At 39.0% G+C, this 25559-nt stretch overlaps 1 protein-coding gene across 1 annotated transcript in view; it reads right to left on the bottom strand.

Moving 5' to 3' along the window:
* TUSC3 (tumor suppressor candidate 3) overlaps nucleotides 1-24691 on the bottom strand; it is a 117189-nt gene extending 92498 nt beyond the window's left edge. Inside the window, exon 1 of the mRNA XM_074155016.1 lies at nucleotides 24587-24691. The gene's annotated coding sequence lies outside the window, so the exon portion shown is untranslated. The remainder of the gene's footprint in view (nucleotides 1-24586) is intronic.
* Nucleotides 24692-25559: the final 868 nt, after the last annotated feature.

The following is a 25559-nucleotide window of genomic DNA, read 5'->3' as shown; positions in this document are numbered from 1 at the left end:
GTAAAAATTTCCTTCTCGCTGCATCTTGTAACCCTCACCGCTTCTCCTTTCACTACGCAAACTACGAGATTATGGATTACATGCCCATACCTCATGTTTCATGGGAAAAAGTTGAGAAAAAAGAATAACTTAACAGCTCTAATGGCCACAAATTTGCTAGCAGCTGAATCTTACTTATTTACTTTCAGTCCCAGAAAGCTGAAAGACTTTGTTCACAGTCTAAGAACATAAAAGGTCCAAGTATCAACCGAATTATCCTGAAAGAAATATGCCCTTCAGCAAGAGAATGGGCTCTTTTGCATCTTAAGTAGAGGCCAATATTTTGGTAGAGTCTCCATGCAGTGTGTAGTGGAAGATGGAGAACCTTACTCTTAACAATGCTGAACCTCTGTGAATAATGTATTGTCTGTGAAGAATATACTTCCATGTAACACTGATTAAGATGTGAAAGTAAGTATTCTAAAGATGTGAACAAACTCTCAACAGAGGTGGTAAAGTCACCACTGCAATCCAACTTGTGCAAGGTAAAACATAAGTTTGAGTCTAGACTGATTTGGCAGGTTCACTTCATTCAGTACTCAAGGCTGAGAGAAAGAAAAAAAAAAAAACTACATCCTGCCAGAACTGGTTCCTGTAAAAGGAAAAATTAGCTACGGAGCAAGGCAGCAGTAAGGTGTTTTGAACAGTAACTGTATGCAGTAAATTCAGAGGGGTGTCTAACAGACAATCCTACCCTAGATGGCAGGAGAAGAGAAAAGGAAAGCACTCACTTTCTTTGACACCAAAACACTTGGCAAAGACGAAGAGTAGTAAAATTACAAGGTGTGAGCCATAATACTTGCCTGAGCTCCTCAGCCAAGCTTGTAGGATTTTTTTTTTTTGTTGGCAATCTATGCTGAATCTATGCCAAGGATGCCAAATGAACATAAAAACTAAACAAATTATTTATGAATTAATCACGACCAAGCATTCCTCAGAGAGAGATCCATTAGTAGAAAACATTAGGATCAAGAAAACCAGACCTGAAACAGCTGAAGGGTGGAAGATTATGGGCTTGTGAGGAGGTAACACTTCCCCTCCCTAGGCAACCATTTGCAGATGCTGTTTGAGGAAGGAAAAAAAAAAAAAAACATATCCAAAACAGGTGAACTCAGCCTGAATGAGTTAAGCCATTCTTACCCATCTTAGATCGAGATCCTAGCTATTTGATGTTATAAAATATTCAAAGCACAAAGTAGTTTTTCACAAATGCTCAGGAAGGAAGAAAAAAAAGATTTATTCTGATTATCACAATATGGCACACAGTTTGCTGTTCTGGAAAGAGATATCATCTGAACCATTTTCACTCAACAGACCACAGCAACAGGACAGAAATCACTTCCATGAGGGCTCCTGTCAATAAATGGATAACACGAGAGGCAATGATTAGAGCTTAATGAATGAGAATCATCCCTTTTATAGATTAGTGCTGAGAGTGATCATGATGAGACCAGAATCCATTACTAGCCTTGTGCATATCAGGGAATGGCAACGACGACTGGAGAAGGGGAAAGAAGTATCTAACCGAGATCACGTTTGTTTTGATAGCATTTCACACCATGTCGTCCCAGTTATTTTCCTTCTCCAAGTGTACCAAAGAAAAAAAGAGTTTATAGAGCTAATTCACACAGCCAATTTTGAATTTTCAGGCAAGAAATAAAAACTCAAGACCTGTGACTCACAACGAAGAGCTTCAAGCCAAAACCAAGGAACCTAGTAAATCTCAAAGACAAAAGGAGGTCACAGAGAAACAGAATTGTGCTGAATCTCTGAGAAATTCTTCACTTTGTCATGATTAGAAAAGTCAGATCCAACAGAATTAATAAAACATTTTCTCTTTCAGATTAACAATCTGTGTCAAGTATCTGTAAAGTTAAAAGTCCTTTAGTATCTTACAGTTAGAAACACTAAGAGCTGTACTTGAAGGATTTATCCTTGTTCTTACCTTGCAGTGATTGGAAACACCAGGAGAGCACATGACACAAGTATATACTAACAATCAGACCAGTATTACGAGGAATTTTCACAGAGAAAAACTGAATCACACCAGATAGCAACTGGAAAGCAAATTTTAAATATTTCTTTCTGCAGGGTAAGCCACAAGCTAGTTTTCTAAGACAATGATTTGATCAATTTAGAAGCAAACAGATGTTTGGATTTTAGGGAAAGTTGACTCCTTAAAAGCCCAGAAACAAGCCAAAGAAAAAAAAAAAAGAATCCTTAAATTTCTCTCTTCACTTGCAAGGGGTACAGACTTTGAAGAAAAGCTGATGTGAGGCAGAAACAAATAACTGAAGTAAGAACCAATGCAACATTCAGTGCCAACTCAGCAACGGGGAGGAACTCAAATAGTGGCTGACATCTGCTGACGGAAACCAGGAGGAAGAATGACATAACATGATCTGTTCTTTCTTGAATGCTGTAAACTGAGCCTGTCTGGGTCCTGACTGACAGGATATATTTGCATAAATACCAGCAGTAATGTGCACATGGTCTCTGGTTTTAGAATAGATCATACAAATCAGAGGGCGAAAGAAAAAGAGGAGAGAAGTACCAAATAATGAACTCAAACCCTTGATTCCTTTCCACATTTCTCTCCAGATACCATAATGATTATAAACATGCCCTCCTCCTCCACCCAAAACAAATCCAGAGGGACGTTACTGAGGTTTTAGTGGAAAGAAAAAAAAGAAAAAATTCTAAACAATATAGTTCTCTTCACATGCATCAAAATTTGACTCATCCTACCTTGTTATTTCTCTTAGCATCTCTTAGCAAAATGTGACAATCTATCTTAGAACAACAGATATAAAACAGCTCATGGGAACGACTTTTAAAATCCATCTGTACATACCAAACAAAGAGGACTATCAAAAAGAAGAAAAGGAAAAAAGAAAAAAGAACAGAATTCTTGAGAAAATGTTGAAAATATTTCAGAAAAAACACAGAAAAGATGAAACCAAAGGCTATAAGGAAAATACCTAGGTAATCACAAAAACGTGGCACTAAGGAAGAAAAGTACGACGACGAAAGACATATGAAGGAAAACATCATATGAAGACAAAAGTAGAACTGTTGGGAGTTACAACATGAAGAAATAATGGAAAAAAACCCCTAACAAAGAGAAAAGAAATTCAACATAATACCGGAAGTTAATGGAGGCAGTCTGAAATTTGACTTTGAACAGACCTAGAGAACAATTTTTGGCAAAAAATATATGAATAACTTTCCCCAGGGCAGCAATGAATGTTCCAGGATGGAATTTGTTGAACAGGGATCAAATGTCCATCAAATATGAGAATAATCCATTTCTAGAGAAAACAAACAAACTAAGATAATAACAAAAAAAAAAAAAGAAATAGGAACTAAATGGTAAGAAGCAATCCAGAGACACAAAAAACCCCCCAAAACAGTTGGGATACAGGAGGGAAATAAGGGGGCTTTCTGGTTAAGCAGAATACGAAGGTAGCCACAGGAAGAAAAAAAAGTAAATTTGTCTGCCATGACTTGAGACTGCAGCTGGTGAGTCTGCATTTAATAAAAACTCAGAGTGTTTGGAAGACAAGTCATACCTTGAAAAATAAAAGAAAAAACAGGGGAAAAAAAGACAATGGAAAACTGTACTGGAAGAGTTGGAAGTTATTTCTAGAAACATGAAAAATCTGCAAAATGAATGGTTAGAGTTGGAAGGGACCTTAAGGATCTTCCAGTTCCAACTCCCCTGCTATGGCAGGGACACCTCCCACTAGACCAGGTTGCTCAAAGCCCCATCCATCCTGGTCTCAAACACCTCCAGGGATAGGGCAGCCACAGCTTCTCTCGACAACCTGTTCCAGTGTCTCACCACCTTCACAGTAAAGAATTTCCTCCTAAGATCTCATCTAAATCTCCCCTCTTTGAGTTTAAAACCATTACCCCTTGTCTTATCACTACACTGCCTGATGAAGTCCCTCCCCATCTCTCCTGTAGGCTTTTTGCTAATCAGGCGGTTCTAATCTTGAAATCTGTTGTATACCGTATATCCATAAATTGTGTTAAGATGAACTGTCCAAAAAAGTCACGTGATAAAAACAAAAATCCCATGTTCTTTTATCCTGCATTGAGTGAATTCTACACCATTAAATCATAATTCTAGCTTCGTAACTGCAAAGTCTTGGATGTCTTGTCCTCAGTATGAATGCCCTGGATCAAAAAAAACCCCTTAATACATTAGATGCTATTAAGCAACACAAGGTGTATCAAGCCCCTTCTACATAGCCCAACCTCCCCAGGAGGAGGAAGGCTGAGGTGTAAGCAAGATCTGACTCGAAAATTTGATTTAAACTTACCCATACACAAGATGATCTCAGAAGGCAGGTGGGGAAAAGTGTGTAATTATAACATTGTGTTGGCTTGCTGAATGTACGCAGTAAAGAGTTTGAAGTGGGATGGAGGAAAAAAGCTCAGGATCAGATGTATCCTCTATTATTTGCTTACAGTGATTCCAAATCCAACCAAGAGCAGCAAAGGCAAATGAAAGTCACTTTCAAAAACTGTTACCAAAGAGGCCTTTGCAAAAAGGGCTGTAATCCTTGTACTGAGCTCTTTTTCTCTCTTACCTTTTTTCATTAATGTTATATACTAAAGTAATCTACTCTACCAGCAGGTCCTCAGCATCTTGGAAACTGGTTTTAGAGAAGTTCAGACTTTCATTTTATTAGTTCACATACAGTTTTCTTCACAACCCAAGTGGTATACAGAAGTGATGACAAAAATCACTTATTCTTTGAACAGCTGTTTTCAGTATTTCGAAGCAACTGTTATTAGAGTATGTATGTAATATTACACATTCATTCATAAAGCATAAATGCATCTGGATATATTCTTGTTCCCACAATTCCTAAAAAGGTAATTTTTAACATGGCACAACAGAGAAGTCATTAATAAAAATGTCAAAAATTTTAAGGGGAAAAAAAAACAACACAAACCCCAGACCTTCAGGCTTTTCTTTTCAAATATGTTACTGTTAAAATCACAGATAGTGATTCAAAAGATATAAGGGGAAGTTGGTTTTGTTTGACCATGTGCACCCCTGTATATCTGATGGACTTTTATTGCACATTCAATTTCCGCTGCTTTAATGAAATTTCATAACATACAGAATAAAGTTTCATAAATCCTTTCAATTATAGCTTTAACAGTGCTTTTGCAGATTGACAAACCCCATCGTGAGCATTTATAGCACTTCTTTTTTTCCAAAATTAAATTAACTAAATTTGACACTTATTACATGCTACTAAGAAAGACATTACAATATCAAAATCATAAACTTTAGAGAGCTAAACTGGCTGAAAGGTGAACTTCTCAAGTAACTTTTTTTTCCTTTTTTTTTTTTTAAACTGAAGTCTTTTAAAGCTTCTGAATTTACAGAAGAATTACAGAGCACATACAAAAAAAAAAAAAGACTGTTACTTTTTCCAAAAAGTATTTGTGCTGTTGTACCTCAAAAACAAAAAATAGGAATTTATTTGCTTAACAGATCCTCTTCTTGGCTATGAAGAGGATAAAGTAGGAGCGGGGAAGTACCAACCTTTCCATTTATAAAATGGACAAGTAACAGAAGAAGATTGGGCAGAGTTACACAGGAAACCAGTTACACATCAAAAAATTGATTCAAATATCTCAAGTCTCCAGATGATGCTTTAACATTAGGGTCAGTCTCAGCAATGACTCTCAAGTGGAAAAGGTAAAATAGCAAACTACCTTTTTCTACAAGGATATCAGAAACTAGTACCTTGTTTCATTACTTCACTTGAAATTAGTGAAAGCTCACTTTGGTTTCAAGATCAAATTGTTCTCAGGATGAATAAATTACTTGGGAAAAAAAAAAAGCTCACAATTATCAGTCAACCTGTCTCTCTGAACAGACATGCATTTTAAAGGCATTAACAATACCTATCAAAGACAATCACAAATATCTACAGCACTTTACATGGACAGCAGTAGCAACATGACCAAATCAATTGAATGGACAGTCTACTATAAGACAAGAAAGGAACGGTTCCAAAGCAGAACACTGATCTGCATGACTTGCCACCAACCCTCCCCGCTCCCCCCACCCCCCCCAATTTAATAAATATCCTCCTTTATATAATGGAAAATTCACAATCTTCTTGTTGCTAGTGTCATGGGTTGACCCTGGCTGGATGCTAGGTGACCACCAAAGCCACTCCATCACTCCCCTCCTCAGCTGGACGGGGGAGAGAAAAATATAACAAAAGGCCTATGAGTCAAGATAAGGACAGGGACATAGCTCAGCAATTACTGTCATGGGCAAAAAGACTCCACTTAGGGAAAATTAATTACCAATCCAATCACAGTAGGGTAATGAGAAATAAAAACCAAATCTCAAAACACCTTTCTCCCATCTCTCCCTTCTTTCTAGGCTCAACTTCACTCCTGTTTTTCTCTACCTCCTCCTGAACAGGGCAGGGGAACGAGGAATGGGGGCTGTGGTCAGTTCATCATGTGTTGTCTCTGGTGCTCCTTCCTCCTCATGGGGATGACTCGTCACTCTTTTCCCCTGCTCCAGCATGGGGTCCCTCCCACAGGAGACAGTCCTCCATGAACTTCTCCTATATGAGTCCTTCCCACGGGCTACAGTTCTTCACGAACTGCTCTAGCATCAGTCCCTTCCACAGGGTTCAGTCCTTCAGGAACAGACTGCTTCAGCGTGGGACCCCTGTGGGGTCACAAGTCCTGCCAGCAAACCTGCTCCAGCATGGGCTTCGCTCCCCACGGGGCCACAGGTCCTGCCAGGAGCCTGCTCCAGTCCAGGCTTTCCGTGAGGTCACAGCCTCCTTTGGGCATCCACTTACTTTGGTGTGGAGTCCTCCACGGGCTGCAGGTGGGTATCTGCTCCACCGTGGATCTCCATGGGCTGTAGGGGATCAGTGTGCCTCACCACAGTCTTTTCCACAGGCTGCAGGGGAATCTCTGCTTCAGCGCCTGCAGCACCTCCTCCCCTTCCTCACTTGACCTTGATGTCTGCAGAGTTGTTGCTCTCGTGTAGTTTCACTCCTCTCTCTCCTGACTGCTGCTGGTGTTGCTCAGCAACCCTCCCCTTCTTAACTATGGTATCCCAGAGGTGCTACCACTGCCACTGATGGGGTCTGCCATGTCCAGCAGCAAGTCCATCTCGGAGCCTGCTGGCATTGGCTCTATTGGACATAGGAGAAGCTTCTAGCAGCTTCTCACAGAAGACACCCCTGTAGCCTCTCCACTACCAAAACCTTGCCACATAAACCCAATACAGGTAGAAATGACAAACCGTAATACAGAAGGGTTCAGATGACACAACTACCTAATAGTAAAAGTTTGGATGCGAGTTCAGACCATTGCTTCTTCCTACTCTCCTTTTATCAAATGCAAAACAATCCTCTTCCTTCTTATTCTTTCAGTAAAACATTTCAGTAAAAAGATTCCACAAGCAATTAAAACAAAGTTATAAATACTAGGCAATAAAGTAAGTTTTGAAAGCATCAAAATTAATTGAGTGTAAGCTCCACTTTTAAAAATTAGGCAATTTGTATATTGTACCCATTATCCCTGTGTTAATGTGTATTTCAGCAGAGTAGCATGCCTCCTAACACTTCTTTCAAACTTATTTTGATCATGACTAATGATCTCATTGTGAAAAAAATCTTCATCAATCCTCAAGTTATTTCACTGGTGTTTTATTACTAATAGTTACTCATACATTCTTTGCCATCTCTGACATTTATTCTTCATGGTTTTATTCTATTATACCATCCTTTTATTGGCCACTTTATGTCAGAATTTCCTAGCAACTTCTACTTCTCAGGAGAAAAAAAAAATACACAAAAATAACAAAACTATTAAATTCAGCATTCTTCTCCTCTGTGACGAGTACCTCAACAGTACTATGTTTTCAAACAACAAAACCTTTTATAAAGCTTTCCTTTTTCCTGTCAGCCATCCAGATGAAGTTCTTGCCTACTTGCAATTACCCATACATTAAGGGACAGAAGTATTACGCAGTTCCTTAAGCAGGAGTTCCTTTCATGGCACTACTACCTTCGCTGGTAAATCATTCAGTTAGAAGACAAAAGGACATTGCACGGTGCTAAATTAACCAATGGATTCTGTGGTTCAAGAGGAGCCAGACAATCTCTGGCAATAGACAAAGCCCTTAATCTTTTTAACATAAAATAATTACTTTGTACTTTCAGATCTATTTCTGAGTAGTTTAAAGGAAGACCATTCGTAGATACCAGCACATAATTCTGATCTAAACAAAAAAGTGCAATTAGTAAGACTGAAGTAGAAGTTCATTGTTGAACGCTAAATCAAGACCATACAAGTGGTCTGGAAGTTTAAATGCAAAACCTAATGGTTTAAACATGCTAAGGAACAGCCATTTAAACACCCATACTCAGCACTAGTTTCTGTGTTGAACATCCAAAAAATCAGGAATTTTGTAATGGATAACTCAAGAACTTGCACTGAAGAAACTGGAAGTGGAATTACTATCTACATTAGAAAACCAAAAGTTTCATCTGAGTGTTTACCAAAATAATGTTGCTTTCTCATAAAAACATGGACATGTCATGAATTTAAATTCTGTCCTTCTGAAATTAACTTCCAAAATTAACCTGAAATCAAGTTTCTAAAGGTCTATGTTTCATTCTTAGAAATAGTGACAAAATGAGGAAAACCAGCTGAAAGAGTCTCCCTAAACTCATTTTTAAAGCATAATCTTTTAACTCTTTGTAGACTCAAGATTCACTGTACAGACTTGAGTAAAAATGTGTTTCCTCCAGATCATTGTTACTATCAAAACAGCTCATTAAATTAAGGAAAAGTTCCATTTTCATTTCTTGGGAGAAGTACAGACTTCAAATTACTTTGGAAAACAAAGCTGCTGTATCAGCTAATGAACTTGTAATTTTCTCTCTTACAGCCAAGCAAGCATGAGTTCTGCATGAGAGCACAACGCATTCATTGCTCAAAAAAACTGATGTTGCTATAACTCAACAGCTTCAGCTAGATTTTTGAATCACTTTAGATACATGCTAATAGACTAATACACGAACACAAAAGTCATTTTATCACTTGAACATGGGACACAAGAAAAAGGCAATTAAAGATTAAAGTTCTACCTCTAAGAAACTACGTGTTACCTGAATATGCAATATATACCTGGACTTACAATCTCACCAACATAGCTCACTTGAGGTTCTTCTAAAATGAACATGCCTAAGGCATCAGCGTATTTGTCCTGAATTTATGAAGGGGCTAAGGATGGCAATATCATTCAGTTCTTACATAGGTGGAACTCTCTACATCAATACCGTGGCTGATGGTACTAAAGGTTGCTAAGCCTCCAATAACAAGATGTCAACTAAAGCCTACAGTGGGATGAATTCAGGCCTCATTTTTTTCTGGTATAGCTCACTAATCTATTTTCTACAGTATAAAGCAGTTTGCACTAAAATAAACTGATCGGCTTCAGTGCCTCTCCCCCATCTAGCATTCCATCAGAACCAAGCTGGTGATATTTGACCACCTAGAACCTAAATCAAACACCACTCTAATCTTGCGCTATACTCCCTTTTGCTTGGTGTCTGTAGAGGTAACACAGTACTTAGTTTAATTAAGACACACAGAAGCAGTGAACTGAGGAATTTGGTTCTATACCAAATAGGAACTGAGACCAGACATAGCAATTCCAGATCTGAACAGGCTTCTCCTGCCTGCCACCAGGTACTTACAACCCAGATTTTGTATAATCTTCCCCTCCTCCATATTCTTGTAATATACACACAGCCTACAACAACAAAAGAAAAAAGTTGATTTGAGCACCTTTACGTTCCCATCAAGGTCCCCATTACTTCTAAATATTCAGGGGCTGGCACTTTGAGCACTGGGCATAGTGCACTTTACACTTGCTTCCTTCAGCCACCTCCACTGACAGTTACAACTGAGAAGGCCATAGCAGTTTAAATAGAGAAAGTGAATGTAGAGAGGTTATCCTGACTCTCACTACTTAAAAGTAACCTTGACTTCTTTCCCTGCCCTCCGTGTGGTCCCCAACTTAAATGTTTGGCAGGCAGCACTCATCTCCAGATGGTAGACAAGTAAATCTACTTGAACAGATTGTATTACAATGTTTTACACTAAACAGTTATTGGATTAAACATATAAATAGTTGTGGGAACCCGGGACTTCCCTCTTCCGAATGATCATCATTCAGCTAGAAAATTATCTTCCCTCTTGTCACTCCTCTGTGGCCCAGTGAATCCTACAACCTTCTCTGAAGCTCTGTGCCTGTACAAGAGGACAGTCTGACGAGATCGATAAGAACAAATACATCTGTAGAAGAAAACAGCTGGTGCTGAAACCTTAATACCCAAACCCAGCTGGATTTTGCTTCAAAATAAACTCTAAACTGGTTCCAAGGACTGAATGTGGATTAGCAATTGGAGTGCATTACCTGCGTTTCTGGAGTGCACGCTTCAGTTTAATTTCAGTAATAGACTCCAGTTCACACATTCAAGAGACCATTCCAGAGTGCAAACAATGCACTGCAGGGGGAAAACAACTGATTCACTTGAGAGCAGCAGCCAGCTTTTTGAACTGAAACAATAATGTAGACCACCTTAAGAGGATCCAAGCACTCGGAGCAGCAGACAGCTGAGTCTTTAGGGTACTTTACGTGAGGCAAGATATCATTTCCCAGAAATCAAATTAATACAACTGCTCCCACTATTTCAGCTTCCCAGACGCAATCTAACAACAATGCTACTGTATAAAAGGTTGTGATGCCACATTTCATTGACAAATTAAATCCTATTGTGAATGTTACAAGTTCATAGCAAACAATGACTCAATGTCCACTTTCTGTGCACAGAAACAAAGAAAAGATAAAAGGAGGCTCAGGCAGGAGAGACCTTATCACCCTCTACAACTACCTGAAAGGAGGTTGTAGCGAGGTGGGGGTCAGTCTCTTCTCCCAAGTCACAGGCGATAGGACAAGAGGAAACAGCCTCAAGTTGTGGCAGGGGAGGTTTAGACTGGATATTAGGAAAAATTCCTTCACTGAAAGGGTTGTCAGGCATTGGAACAGGCTGCCCAGGGAAGTGGTGGACGTCACCATCCCTGGAGGTATCGAAAAGATGGGTAGACATGGTGTTGAGGGACACGGGTTAGTGGTGGACTTGGCAGTGTTAGAATCTAACAGCTAGACTCAATGATCCTAAAGGTCTTTCCCAATCTAAATAATTCTATGATGCTATGATTCTCTCAATGGGCTAAAATACAAGATACCAAATCAAATGAGGATTGTCCTCTGTATGTGCAAAAGTAGAACTTCAGGTGTCTATCAGCATCCAGAACCAATCCACAGTTAAACAAAAGCATTTTAGATGAAAATTTTACTCTGAAAGCTACATTATCCATGAGTTTGATTAAAGCACTTTGATCATTTACAAAATCTAGGTTTAGAGAGTTATAAGAAGACAAGAACTCACAACTGTCAAGACAAAGGTAGGTGCTATTTCATATAGACCAGGGCAAACCAGTGTGTGTACACACATGTGTGTACATATACATATAAAAAAAATAATCTGTATTGACTGATTTATCCACCTTAGAGGAAACAAATAGAAAAATGAGAAAGCCTACTGAGCATTTTAAGTGGAAAATGATTAACAGTGCCCCAAACCAAAAAAAAGCATAAAGGAAATGAAAAACAATGATAGTATCTGGTGTCTGTCCAGTGGATATTAATAATGTTTTATCTTAGTTTCTAAACAAATTGCCCACTAAAGAAGTTAGCGCACTGCTATCAATAAAGAGATACTTGAAGAAAATTTATCAATATAGACAAGAACTTCTACCCATATCCAGCTTAGAAGAGAAAGTGTCTCACAACAGGAAGAAAATACTTACACAGTAGCTTTATTTCAGCATTAATATGCACCATTCCTGTCATTTTCTGCCTCATCCACTCAAAGCACTGTCACATTGACAGTAACCGAATCCACCTGCTGTGGACAAATAAGAGGTATAACGGTACTACATATCTTGAATTTGGATTAAGCGTCCTGGGACTTACGTCCTTCTTGAAACTCCAGTAAAATTCCTGCCATTCACTTTCCACTTCAGTTGGAAGGTTTGGTAGAAATCAGGCATAGAGAAATGAAAGATGAAAAAGCTTCCAATGAAATGCATTAAAGCTGAGCCATTGTATAGTTACCAAGAGTACAAACTATGACTAAAATAATGCGGAATTCAGACAACTTAGTACTACCAGTTTCTACCCTCTAACAGATTTCTAAAAGATTTAAGGATCCTTACTTCTGAGTACATTTGATCACTGAAATTGGCTTCTCTTAAATCTTAATAGTTAAACCTTTCAACAGCTTAATAGTTAAACCTTTTCACTATTTTTTAAGGCAAGGTCATGTCATCTTTCCTTAAAGAAAAAGAATACCATTAGAATGATTTTTAATATATTTACATGCAATTTGACAAGCATCATATTTCACAGGCATTTCGCTGCAAATTCAGATTAACTAACTGCTAATAGAAAAGAAAGTTGATCAAATTCAACACTCTTCCTGATCAGCCCACTCCCCGAGTAAGTCACATTTCAGCATGAGATAAGTTAGAAGAATCTAGGACTTGCTGAGAGAACATGCAGGAGGAATCTGGCTACTAATGAAGTTTTCTGTGCCATTAACAACAACTCCATTTAAGGTACATGTCTGGTAGCTGATAAGAAGAAATCTTATCAACTTCAGTCATCCATCACCAGAAAGATTGATCCACCTTGAACTGATTTTTGCAGTACTCAACTATTAGATTCATAGATAGCCTGAAAGCCTTCTTACAAGTGTAATGGCAACATAAATGCTTGATGCAAATCTAAGGAGTTTTTTTGGAAATGAGGTCAGAAAGGTACAATCATAAGAGCAAATAAAAAGTTTCACTTCTTCATGCTTTTACACTAAAATACTGCATTTAGTGACATTTTAGCCTATGTATATATCCCCTTCATTCTGCTGGTGTATTTATGGTAGTAAAAAAATATCTTCCAGGACTATTTCAAAAGAGTAAGGCAAGGTAGCATCTCAAAGAAATTGCTGAATACAATAAAGCTGGAATAAACATAAATCCCTGGCAATTTACACCTTCTTCATTTCAAGACAGCTTCGAATAGTTTTTATTTTCCCATATGCACTTTTTGTATCCTTCAGACCAATAATAATAAAAAACCCCACCAGCTTTTGCAAAGAAGTTAACTTCAGCAAGTTGTCTTTGCTTTCCAAAACACACTGTTCAGGGAAACGTGATAGGATTTCCATTTAAGTCACCAGGATGTGTAACGTTACACTGGACATGAGGTTTGCATGGCTAGACCTGTGGACAGAAGGTAATGAAGTTCATTAACCACACACACGTGCAACTTGTAGTAATTTTACTTCATAGCCAACCACCAAGTAGCATAACCTACAGGTAAAAAAAATTCTCAAACACAGCAGTAAAGGAAAAGAAAGAATTCTCAAGGCTCTCTAGGCCTCTGAACATGCCTGACTTCACAGTGAGATCAAGTCTATGGCCTCACTAAAAAGACTGATAGAGTAGGTAGCAAGCACAAGAATTCCCTTAGGCATCTGATCTTAAGCGCAACCTGAAAATATCTAATTAATACCCGAAAACATCTAGCTAAAAGGCATCACAGAGGATTTACTTTGAAAGCATGCTTGAAAATAAAACCCACTTATTACTGTGTGCATTTGGGCACTCTAAATTTTAGAGTGTTTGGCCAAGCAAGGAGAAGCGGATTCAATGTGATGTTCATCAACCTGGAAGCATTCAAGTCCCGTCTCAGGAGAAACCCCTGACACCATATCCCATAAACTACAATCCGTAGGCATGCTTGCACCACCTTATATGATCCAAACAGAAACCAGAGTATATACCACCTTAACCATAAATACATCACCATGTGGAGAAAGAAAAAAAAGAAGGCATTACTCTAATCAAGTGATTACATTCTTATTTTACTTTTTTTATTGTTATCATTTTTAAAGACTACATACATAGTCCTCATTGAAGAATTAGTATACAATTATCACCACTATCTCCTCCTGTAGCAATACTTTCCCAAGACATCTTCTGCATTAGGAAGTTATACAAGATTATGGACAGTAAAAAGTGGACAGTACTGCCGTATAGTTCTGACTTTTGCATCCAAGGTCTAGAGAAGGACAAGGTTTCAGAAACATTCTTTTGCATTTCTTATTCCCTAGAGTTCAAGATCACCAATTATGCAGAGTGCCGGTACCACAACCTGTGATGAGCTGCCCCGCTCCTTCCATTACTACGTTGCTCTGCAATAGCCTCACCTAATTGTAGCTTGAATTTCTCTCTTTGGACAAACACCTAAATATGTACTGGTATAGCTAATTTATTCCTTTATGGTATGTAGCCTGAGCCCTGCAACTTTTAGAGTATCTAGAAAAATATACATTATCTCTGTCAGTCAAAACAGATTTCTACTTGTGTTCAAACAGCTTCTTTACACTGCTAGATAACCTTGAAAAAACTGAGTAGAGAAAGGAGTTGTATTTCAAAGCATCCTGTATGCTCATCCTTTACATTAATCTCCCTTGCAGGATCTGAGTGTCTAGTTAAGTCTTTTATAGAAAGGTGAAGATTCACCTTAAAATACTGTAATAGGATTCAGAAAAAAAATTATTTTAAATTTTGTATTTTTAGTATGTCAGTACCCCAGTGAATTTCATAATTACGGATTACATGCAATTTAGATTTCATTCTAATTTCCTACTAAAAGTAGAGAAGGGTCGTAAGGAGTTGATGATAACTAAGAGAAGGGAAAAGAAGAAAATCATTTAAACAATAATTTGAACCACTGAAGTAAACAAAGACAAAGCAGCTACAATTGCCAAGAAAAGTTTAAGCAGCACCAACCAAAAAAAATACCTCTCAATTTATTTTTAAAATAACCATACTCTTCAGCATACTGAAGAAAAAACACTGCAAAACAAATATAGCAATTCATTATTCTAAGAAAACAGACTCTTGGAGCATAGTGCTTAACTATCATAGTGCTTAATCTAAAGGCTTAACTTTAGATTCAGACTCCTATCACTGACAAGATCTAAGAAACAAAATACATGGAAAAGCCTAAAACCGTAGTCAGCAGGACCTGATAATATCCTGTATTAAGAGAATTAGCTAATTAATTAGCTGAACAACTGTCAATTACTTTCATGAGTCATGAAAAACAGCCTAAGTATCAAAGGACTTCATAAAATAATCAAGCTTACAAAAGCGTTTAGTAGAAGTTATAAAATCAAACCCGGAAATGAACCTTATACTTTAAGCAGGTTTTTTACTGTATTACCTACATGTTTGCTCTACAAGCTCCAAAATCTCCATTGAAGAGACATTTACATGGCTCAGGCGTGAACACATACACATCAAAATACAGAAAAGTTAAAAAAAAATGTAAATATGAAAAATTCAGGATAAGACCCTGTCTTACTTGGCCTATGTACGGCAACAGAAAGCAAGTAACTGAACATGCTAATTTTGTAATCGTAGAGCAGACAGCAATAGTGATATGAAATTATTAAAAAGTTAAACTAAAAGCAGAGCAGAACATAGCTGTTATCCTTCAAGCAGCAGATGCTACAGCCTGTAACCTTGAGCAACTCTGTGAGCTCAAAATGTCATTCCACAAAGGGACTGCACAACTGTAATTACCCCCTTATGTTCTAAACTTGATATACAATTTTTTTATGCAACACAGCCAAACTCTGCTAAGCTTAACAACCAGTAAGTCTGAAATTCAATAATAAATTGCTTTAGATTATGAAGAAAAGAACAAGAAAAAGTAACGGAATGGCATAACGAGGCTAAGGACTGCAACTGCTTAAGAGGAAGATTAAGAACTTGGGGTATTCCAAAATGGTATTATCTGGTAAAATCATGAGAAGAAAATAAAATTCTAACAGTAAATCCTATTAGGTGGGAGAATAGTCTCCTCAGAGAAATGATAGAAGACCTGCCACTACTTTAGCAATCATGAAGGAGTGTGCTGTCACGAAGAAGTCTGCACTGGCAAGGGGGCAAATCTTTTCCATCTCAAATTTCTGGGATTATTTTCTGTTACCAAAATATCGCCAGTTTTTGTTTGTTTTTTTTTTTATCCTGTCATAAGAGGAGCAAGCCATTCAATGCAAGTTCCAATTTGCTTATCTTCCTTAGAATATGAAGGACTTGTAATAATAGCATATGAAAATGAGTTTCTGTCTGAAACGCAGCTTTGAGGATCACTACAAAATATCTTTCATTTTATTTCATTGCAATCCCTCATTATTGAAAGTTCTAACAAAAAAAAAAAAGAATGGCTATTACATTTACTATAAACACCAAACATTAAAGATGATATTATTATACATATTGTATCTCATCGCATTAGATGAAAAGATAACAATACTTTCTTATTATGCCTGTTTTTGGATTTATTAAAGCAAGAGGAAGACACCTAAACCAAATAGCAGGTAAAGTTCCTTTTTTAGTTCTGATCATTAGCATAGTCAACAAAATGTGACCTTCAAAATACTTTTAAAGATGAAGAGAATAAATCTGAAGATCCAAAACAATAACAAACACCCCACCCCACCCCCCCAACTCTTTCCCACTCTAATTGTACTGACTGATTTTTCCAGAGCACTTAGAACTCAAACAGATACAATCTGTATTTTCCATGTGGTTGCACAGGATGTGCTGTATAAATGGTTATAGAACAGAACAGGGGAAAGATCAATTACACTACTGATCTGTCTTATGACAGCAAGGATGCCAAATGGAGACATCTGGGACAGAAAAGTTTCAGTAATCCAATTACAAAAGGCCATCAGGCTGCTGTAAGCATCCTTTATTTCACTTATTGTATGCAATCACTGAAGACATCAAGGTTTTCTATACAGATTTGTTAAAATAAGAAACACTGGATAATTTTGTCAAGTTTCTCCAGAACTTCAGTTAATTAGGAATAGAAAGGGAAGGGATATAGATGTCTTTACAGCTTGTAAAAATCAGCAGAAAATAAAGAATTCTTGAAAACACTTTTTCCCATTCTTTTTAGGATGGAGTAGAGAGAAACATTTAGAATTGCATTTAAAGAATTTTACATTTTCAGGCATGACTTATTGCTGTTATTTCACTTCCAACTCAGGACAGTTATTTTAAAGCTCTAAGCATTGATTGAAAAAAACCTTTTCTCTCTCTCTACTGCAATAATAGATAAAATGCCAAATTACACAAATGGATATAAACCCTCCACTTAAAAATACATCTTTAAAATTGCTTGAAGCTGAATCTATAATCAGGACTGAGTTTCCCTTCAAAAGGTCAACCTTTGCCACGTGCCAATTTTTAATAAAGTTTTTAAAGAGGAGTCTATACTTGGTGTAACTACCAAACATTTCCCTGCATGCTGCTGCAAAAGCCAAAACGTGCAGCGCTCCACAGTCTGCGTACCAAACCAAAAACGTTAATGATTAAAAGACCAAAAAGGCTTTATGTTCAAGTTTAACGTTAAACAAAATTTCAAGAGACAAAGTGAAGAAACTTAAGTTTTAATTATCACTGTTTTGTTGAAATAGTATCAGAGATCCTGAGAGATCAAGATTCAGTCTCTTATACTACACATGCCACTGAATCTATGCTGAACACTCCTGACCCATGATACATCTTTCTTCTTTTTTTCCCATTTGCTCTACCATGTATCTACCATTTCTTTCTTTAAATTAAATATGCAGGCAGAATATTGATCAGAAGGAAGGAGCACAGGAAGGACGTGGACCTGTTGGAGTGACTCCAGAGGAGGCCACGAAGATGCTCAGAGGGCTGGAGCACTTCTCCTATGAAGACAGGCTGAGAGAGTTGGGGTTGTTCAGCCTGGAGAAGAGAAGGCTCCAGGGAGATGTTAAAGCCCCTTCCAGTCCCTAAAAGGGCTACAGGAGAGATGGGGAGGGATTCTTTATCAGGGATTATAGTGATAGGATGAGGGGTAATGGCTTCAAACTGAAAGAGGATAGATTTAGATTAGATATTAGGAAGAAATTCTTTCCTGTGAGGGTGGTGAGACACTGGAACAGGTTTCCCAGGGAAGCTGTGGATGACCCATCCCTGGAGGTGTTCAAGGCCAGGCTGGATGGGGCTTTGAGAAACCTGGTCTAGTGGGAGGTGTCCCTGCCCATGGCAAGGGGTTGGAACTAGATGATCTTTAAGATGCCTTCCAACTCGAACCATTCTAGGATTCTATTAACACTGCCTATCATTGAAAACACCATCAGGAGACAGAGGAAGAAACTAAGTAGCACCCTTTCCATTTTGGAGCAAAAGAGACCAAGGGCAGAAGATTTTTCTGCACATTTTGTTGGCCCTAGCTCTGCAAGGGTGAGAATTGCTACATTTATGGTAAAGCATCACCGCCAATTAGGCTAGGAAAGGAATTTTAAAGCAGAAAGTATCATCCTGGCTTCGAGGGAAAGAACACAGTAATAATCACCAATAACCTTGAGTAAACAAGATGGGCTTATTATGCAAATCCAAAGGAAAACAAGAATGCATGGTGCAGAAAGAGGAGGATCCTGTCAATAATCTACCCTAGTTAATTTCACATAAAACAGAGGAAAGTATGTTCAGGACTGAAGATTCTCTCAGGAAAATTATCACAATTAATATTCAAAGCTTTAAAACAAACAAACAAACAAAAAAAAAAACCAAAACACAAAAACCAACCACAACACAAATGCTTGTATTTATAAGAAAAATAATAACAACCCTGGATAATCTGTCAAATGCTACCTTTAGTCCCTCTCTAAATTGTGAAGACTATGCATCAAAGAATAATCTGTTCTTCATAGTCATGATGAGGACAAGAAATAACAAGCTCAAAAATTTGAGGATTGAACACACACAGAAATCTAGGATAGATCTTAGAAAAAAAAAAAATCCTTTTAACAGTAAGACACAGTAATAGGTTGTTGTAGAGGAAGTTGTAGAGTCATCACCACTAAAGGCTTCTAAGGGCACATCAGGAAGACACTTGTCAGGACAAGTAAAAGCACAGCTGAGCTTTGGGATAAAAGATCAATCAGACTGTCCTTCCAACCCTACCTTCCACAATTTCTCACAAATGCAGTAACTTCTACACTCAGTGGGGAAAGGGTGAGAGACACAGGGAAGAAAAGGTAAGGAAGAGTGATAAGGGTATCAGTCTTGAAATACTTCAAAATCACTCAGGCAAACTAAGATATTACAGAAGAGTAAGGTTACTACCACATTGTTATCCATCATGAACATCTTTTTGAGTAGATTTAAGCTCAACAAGATACTTCCACTTGAATGAAACTGATACGTTGGTCTACACAGACAGTGTCCCTGTATCAGATTCTGCAGTAATGATAAACTTGCCTAAAGAAAAATAGCTTAATTAAGGTTCTGAATCACCTACCTAAAAGCTCAAAAATAAACTTTACCGTCTATGAGAAATGCTTTTAATACCACAAAACCAATGCTCTCCTCCTATGTTTCAGTCAAAATCTTATTTATCTATATAAATTTAATATAAAATGCCCAGACAAAGCAATTTATAATGAAAAGCCAAGCAGTATATTTCAAAGTGCAATATTCTTATTATGATTCCTTCCAATCTTTAATAGTTCTAGCTGCTTAGAATTTGTATAAGATATATAAGAAGCATAAAAAGGAGTGGGAACATGCCTTACAGAAAACACATGTATGTTAAAACAAGCATATTAACTCAGATGCCATGGAAACAGTCAATTAGTATTTTCTCTCATTATGAATATAGTTTCCAACAGAACAGCCCTTCTTCAGTTAATTGCTGTTATTTACATAACCAGGAACTGTCCCGGTTTGAAGTAAAACCGAACCAATTTTCTGTTCTGTAACTTTACATCCTAGCTAGGCCTCCTCTAACTCTCTGAAATTAACAGCATATTGTGGAGAAAACTGCTCGTTCTCAGAGTGATAAGACCAATGTTTGTGCTCCATGCCAAGGAATGGTATGCAGGGAGGCCCTTGCTTATACTTATTGCTATAACAACCAAGGTCAGCCAATTTCGTTATTTGCCCCCTTAGAGGGTCGGAAACGGAAAAGACGTAGAGGGGTCACATCAGTGGGGAGGAGCGGACAGGACAGGTGACCCAAACCTGACCAACTAGGGTATTCCATCCCATCTGCCCCATGCTCAGTATAAAGGCTGAGGGATCAAAGGGTCAGCCCCCTTCCTGCGATGGCCGACGTCCAGAGAGGACTCTGTCTGTTCATCTGCCTTTGATCCCGATCTGGGTGTTCCTGACTCCAGAGCTGGAATCCAGTTCCCATTCGTCACTGAGTCTAGTCTGGGACTTCCCCAGTGCCTGCCGGTGATGTAACTGACATCCTGGGAGCTTGATACGGTTTTGTATATATTGTATCTATTTCATTATTTTCATCTTCATTTTTATTTTAATATTAATTTTTCATTAAAGTAGTTTAGTTCATTCTAAACTTCTGAATCTCCTTATCTCTTTCTCCTCCTCTCTCCTCTTTTAGGGGGGGGGAAGGGGGGGGGAAGGGCCGTCTGCCGGTCCAGTTTTGGTAAATTCAGCCAAAACCACGACAAACTTTTTTTTTACCTCACTTTATCTAAAGGTACTGCTCAGCACCAGAATTAAAATAATAAAAGCAGTTTTTTTCAAATCTAGTTAGCTCTTAAGTGCGAGCCATGGGAGAAAGTTATGGTGTTGCTCTTCATCTAATTTCCAAACTATTATATTTTATCCATGGTCATTTTAAGACAGTCCAATGTTTTCTACTGATCTCCTCAGTAGTGAAGGCTGTCAAGGGTGACCACTACACGGAGAAGTGAACAGTAGGATGAAAGAGAAGCAATAGGAATGTTTGTATGTTTACTTATTCATGTTGCCATTCTAGAAATAGCTTCCATGAAAACAGATTACTAATTATCAACTACTTTAAATCCATTCTCTAGTAGTTCTTTAAATTTTCACTTATTTAATCAAATTTAAGATAGATTTCAACACTTTTCAGTAATTTGCCAGAGGAGAAAGTTTCTTTAGTTATCATTAAGAATATTTTTACTGTATAGGTCAATGTATTTTAGTAATTTAAAAACTAGCACACTTTCCACTCTAAATACAGATATAACATAGTATTTCACAGTCAAGATGGAAAGTGACACCAATGTTCTCTAGTTTGCTGATTCGTCTTTCCCTGCTAGCAATAAGTCCTTCAAAAACATCTAAAACCTTAACTCAGTCCTCTTCTTTCTACAAATTCTTTATTTCTGTCTTCCAGGCTCATATAACTGATCCAGACACCTCTAATCATTCAGACTTCAGGCATAATTTTCTATTTAGTCAATGCTTAAAAAGAAAAAACAAAAATGAAAAAAAAACCAACCAAACAAAAAGTCATTGTTTTCATCAAGGATACTTTCCTTGCTTAAGATCCAATTCCAACATCTCAAGTCCTTCTCATTTTTAAGTATTTCACTTTCAAGTACTTTTCAAGTACTCAAGGTTTTCAAAAACGTTGATTGGGAAAGATGTTTCCTTTCTTTAGTCCTTAACCTCTTTCCACACAACCACCCCAACAAAGACACACACAAAGCAATTAGTAAAGAGGAAACAGATGTGACTTCTTTTTATCTCATGAGATACACATTTTAACCCTACTACATTAACTTCCCTCTTGCAGTGTTCATTTTGAAACATTTCACTGTATGTTCAACCATTTTCCCAACTTCCATAAAAGCTATGGCAATCTTATCAGTCTTTGTATAGAAAAAACTTAGGTTTGCTTTACAAATTTAACCTCCATCATCTTTGCCTGTTATCACTGTGCTTCTGGACAGTGTTGTGAATGGGAATCTCCCATAGCACAAGATCCTGTGCTCTTTCCATTCATATGATTTCCCTCAAAACAGTTTTAAAATGTTATTTCCAAACTGCTTACTCTAAGGAAGTTCAGTTTTCTTCTTTCATATACAGATGTTATTCCTCCATATACATTGGGGAAACTACTACAGTTTTCAACAGGATGTTAGTAGGACAAGAAAAAGAAAAAGTGCCAGACCTTAGTGGTAACATGTACAACACTGACACATACAAAGCAATACTCATAACATCAGTACAATGTATAAAACTCTGAAAGCGACTTAGTTACACTTTCCTTTAAGCTCACATTTAAAGTGAAGCAAGCACTTACAATGTTGCACTAGTTTATGTAAAGATGCACTTACAGATACAGTATGTCTACATAAACCCAGTGTTTTGTCTCTAAGAGCAGTATTTAGCCCATTGCATTAACAGTAAAATGTTAGAGGAATGAAAAATGGAGGTACAAAGATGCAAAAGACTGAAAACTCTTACTCATCAATTAAATCAGTTAAAAAGGAAAAAATTGCATAATAAGATTTACAGAGGAGAAATACCAGCTTAAACTGTAGTACCAAACAGCTACGCAAAAAATATCCATTTCAATCCTCTTATGTACCACCTCTGCAGCAGGACTGGAAAACTTTATAGAAAGTAATTGTAGATGTCCATTTTAATTTGCCATTATTTACTTGTTGGGAATGGATTCAATTTAAAAAGAAATAAAGATTATTTCAGCTATCTTGGTAGCACAGCTGGCACGCCACATAAAAGTGTCAGCAAAAGTTGCAATGCCAGCACATCACAACAATAGCGAATCAAGAGCGTCAAACATTAAACACATTTTATTAAAAAAAACCTACAAACTTTTGAAAATAAGTTAATTATAGCAGCAGAAGAGCAACACTGTAATGCCTACACTTTCCAGAAAGAGGAGAAAAAGAGAATGCCTAGAGGGAATGTGTTCATTTTTTACACTGATACCCAAGGGATTTATCTCAATGATCAGATTATTATTTAACTTGGTAAGACCACAAAGACAGATCACTACTTAGATATTTAAACAAGGATTTTACATACTAATTCTGGCCTTTTAGAATCATAGAACATCCTGAGTTGGAAGGGACCCATGAGGATCATCAACTCCATGCAGGGCAACCTAAAAGTTAAAACATGTACCTAGGAGCATTGTTCAAACACTTCTTGAACACTGACAGGCTTGAGGCCGTGACCACTTCCCTGGGGAGCTTGTTCCAGTGCTTGACTACCCCCTCAGTGATGATATATTTCCCAATATCTAATCTGAACTTCCCCTGAGGCAGTTTTAAGCCATTCCCTTGAGTCCTGTCACTGGACACCAGCGGGAAGACATCAGCACCTCCCTCTCCGCTCCCCCTCATTTTACTTCTTTGGCCTATAAGCCTTAGTAACCTATATAAATAAGAAAATCAACACAAACAAAACAAAACAAAAAAAATATCGGTCATCCTTCTGTTTGAGTAGATAGTTCAGAGAGGATCTGTTAGCAAAACTGTTCTCTTCCTCACCACAGAGCACAAGTCTTCTGGCAAAACTAACAGAAAGCAGATCTTAAAAAAAAAAAAAGAAAAAACGAAATTCCACAGATTGGTAAAAAGTTATGCTCTCCCCTAAATGAAGTTATAGAGAAGCTGTAAAGAGACCCTACTGGTTGGCCTAGCAGCGGGTATGAGAGAGCCTGGCCTGGGATTGAGGGCAAACTAGGAGATAGAAAGCGTAGTAAGCTTCAGTAGCGTTGAAACCTGAAAAAGGCCAATACTTACACTACTCATAAAACCCCCTTTTGGCACATTTCCGTATTTAAATACAAAAGTCGCAGAAGACAGACTGCTGCTACTGAAAAGGCATTAAACCGGCTCCTTCCTCCAGGTCTCCCTTTACGCCTGCGACCCCTTGACGAGAAAGCGCACTCCCTACCTGCTGCCTCGGCTTCCCTGCCACCTACCGACCCCCTACTCCAGCAGACACCTGCTGCTTCGGCTTCCCTGCCACCTACCGACCCCCTACTCCAGCAGACACCTGCTGCCGCGGCTTCCCTGCCGCCTACCGACCCCGGGGACACCGCTCCGACCCGGCCCCACAAACGCGGGGTTTGATTCCCTCCTCCCGACGCCTCCTCGCCCTCGGCCGGCAGCTGAGGCACCCCAACGGCGGCCGGGCGAGGGCGGGACGCCGGCCTGTGCTTTTATGTCCTCAAAACCAGGGAGTTCCAAGGCCCACGACAGCCGAGGGCACCCGCCCGGGATGGGACATCGCCCCGGGGACCGCCAACCCGCCGCCGCGCTGCCTCCCGGCTGCCCTGGAGACACCGCCGGCCATCTTCGGCGGGGCGAATGGAGCCCACGGGCATCCTCCTCAGGGCCGAGGAGGGAGAGGGGCCGGCGGGGGAGGCAGGGCGATGGGCGCCGGGCGGAGCGGGCCGCCGCGGGCGCTGAGGAAGAGGAGGGAAGGCAGCCCAGCAGGGCGCGATGGCGAAAGAAGCGAACGTGTCTACCTCCTTCTTTTTCTGTCCTCCCCCGAGCTGGCCGCAGAGGAGGAGGAGGAGGAGCAGCAGGAGGAGGAGGCAGCTCCCGGCCGGCAGGTGCAGCAGCCGCCGCGGTGCCCGCGTACCCAGCGCCATGTTCCCCCCGCCCGCCGCCGGCCAGCACCTGCGGCACCGCTGCCCACCTCCTCCCCGCTGATTGGGCCCGGCCTCTGGCCAATCGCTTCTCCCCCGCCCCGGGGCCGCGGTGGCTGCTGGGAAGTGTAGTTCTTTCTGCCGCCCGCTGAGGCCTTCGGCGCCATTTTGGAGGCGGTCGTCGTCGAGGTAGGGGCTTGGTGCTGGGCCTCCGGCGGGTACCGACACGATTAGCCGTATGGGCAGACGATGTATGATGGAGACTTGCCGTCAGCTGTATCAGAGGGGCAGTGTGTGGTGCCACAGCTGTGGCCCCAGAAGCTGTGGTGGTGCCCCAGTGGGGTGGTTGGTATTTCTGGGGCTGAGCAGCTTCACCTGCTGCTCCGAATTCCCTGCCACAGGTACCTGCAGCACAAGGTGCAATCGTGAATCAAGACTGTGTAAAAAAAAAAAAAAAACACCAAAGACCCTTTTTTTCTACACGTTTGCATGCATACACCTTTCAGATTTTGCTAATCACACAGAAAACTTTCTTTGCAGAAAATTATATTAATGTAATACACTAATACAATTAATTTGAATTTAATTCCTAGAGCATAAGGCATGCAGCTTTAATTTGATACTCTCATTCATGGTACAGTCTTCAAATCAGTGATCACAAATTTTTTGCCATAAAAGTACACAATATAGAGCATGGGCTAGGTAGTGTTAAATTAATGAGCATATACTTAATTTATCCATCTTTTTTTTTTGTAGAATTCCAAGTACTCACCTTATGCTACATTAGTTATTTACACATATCTGTGCTTATGACTCCACAGATAGAACTAATCATTTCTTCAGACATTTT

Source organism: Numenius arquata, chromosome 10 (assembly GCF_964106895.1).
Source record: "Numenius arquata chromosome 10, bNumArq3.hap1.1, whole genome shotgun sequence".
In the NCBI taxonomy this organism is placed as follows: domain Eukaryota; kingdom Metazoa; phylum Chordata; class Aves; order Charadriiformes; family Scolopacidae; genus Numenius; species Numenius arquata.
The sequence above is the reverse complement of the archived record's forward strand: the minus strand, read 5'-3'. Positions and strand labels throughout refer to the sequence as shown.